This window comes from Vollenhovia emeryi, unplaced genomic scaffold (genome assembly GCF_000949405.1).
Source record: "Vollenhovia emeryi isolate VEMERY1.0 unplaced genomic scaffold, V.emery_V1.0 DF939149.1, whole genome shotgun sequence".
NCBI lineage: Eukaryota > Metazoa > Arthropoda > Insecta > Hymenoptera > Formicidae > Vollenhovia > Vollenhovia emeryi.
Window position 1 is genome coordinate 1 of NW_011967217.1, and position 1,591 is coordinate 1,591.

Sequence of the window (1,591 nt, forward strand, 5' to 3'; positions counted from 1 at the left end):
CGCCATTTTGGCTCCAAATCCTTATACAGTGGTCTTATGGATTGCGGTACTTTATATATCTAGTGACTTTAACGACAGCGTTCTCACGTACACAGTATGAGTGTGTATTAGTAGACCCGGTGTGAGTGTGTATATTAGTGTACCATGATTTATCCCCTCTCGACTTCTGTTTAGCATGGACATAAGAATATATGGACGGAGCGTAATGTAGGATTTAGGACGAGGGGACCCAAGCGAGCGCGGTGAGGGGAAATTGGGTGGCGGCCATATGTGATGACTAGGTGATTGTATAGGACGCCTCGTGGCAGTGCTGCCGTGAGCGGCCTTTGGTTGCACTGTCGCATAGGGAGGGGATGACGCACACAAGCGAGCGACCGTGTCCGTGTGCGCACAGACACGGTCGCTCGGACAGCACTGCCTCGTGGTAGTGTCGCCGCCATATGTGATGACTACTTTTCCCCTCACTGCTCTGGCTCGGCCCCCGCTAACTTAGGCCGGTATTCATAGTCCGTTCTTATATTTAAGATCATCTTAAGTATGCTCTTAATGTATTTTCAACCAATCACAGAGCTGTATTAGCGACTTAAGACAATACTTAAGATGCTTTTGAAATAAGAATCGACTATGAATACCGGCCTTACACTCCGTCCATATATTCTTACGTCCATGCTGTTTAGCAATAGTTTGTCTACCGTAGCGCCGCCGGTGTACATATTTTGAACTACCACAGAAACCAGGTTTTGGTCTCATTCTCGAAAGCATTAGTTGAGCCTCCTTATCTCTATTCTTCATGATTTTTACAATGAGCTTTCCGATATCAAAGAGTCGAGTGGTTTCACCCTGTGTCTTTACACCATGGATTACACGCTACGCGTTCTGTTTACGGCAGGAAAACATTCGACCGACGTCCAATGGGAACGCGCGTTCCCTATGTTTCCCTAGTAAAAATATCTCTGTCCCTGGAAATCTCTCCTGCGAAAGCAATACAAATCCCGCAATTAAATAATTTATATCGAATGTATACAATAACTAATAATCTACAGAGCCTGGTTTTAAAAGAGGGCGATTCTGATTTGCTACAAATTAATTGAACGAAATTTATTTATTGTGAAAAAAACATTGCATTTGCATTAAGCATTTTTCTTTCAAAGTTTGACGCAGTATCTTTAGCATTTAGGTTTGTTTTCTGCGCTGGTGAATTAGTGCAATAAATTGGAGCAAGCAAGAATATATTTTCTCATTCTAGCTTACTGTACTGTGTTCACCAGTGCAGGAACAGAAAACAAACCTTTTATCTTCGTAATTAGAGGCTTGTTTTTTATTGCTGCACCGGTGAACTGGCGCAGTAAGCCGGCATGAGAAAAAATATGTTTGTCCTGGGCCGGTTTAACCAATCGCCGAGCCGTATTAGTCTCTTAAGCTAACACTAAAGATGATTTTGAAATAAAAATCGACTATGAATATCGGTCTTACTCCGATTTATCGCACTAGTTCGTCAATTGCGGTAATAGAAAACAAGCCTTAAGGGGATGCTGGAGTCTGTCTGTTTTACCGACAACGCGAAAGTTATGTATGTGTGCGTGTATGTATA

General features: G+C 42.7%; 1 long non-coding RNA gene across 1 annotated transcript in view; it reads right to left on the bottom strand.

The window, feature by feature from the left end:
- Positions 1-11: 11 nt before the first annotated feature.
- The window catches only part of LOC105565702, a 2,420-nt gene continuing 840 nt past the window's right edge, over positions 12-1,591 (bottom strand). The window contains exons 2-3 of the long non-coding RNA XR_001009212.1: positions 637-972; positions 12-488 (exon numbers count right to left, since the gene is read on the bottom strand). This is a non-coding gene — a long non-coding RNA (uncharacterized LOC105565702). The remainder of the gene's footprint in view (positions 489-636; positions 973-1,591) is intronic.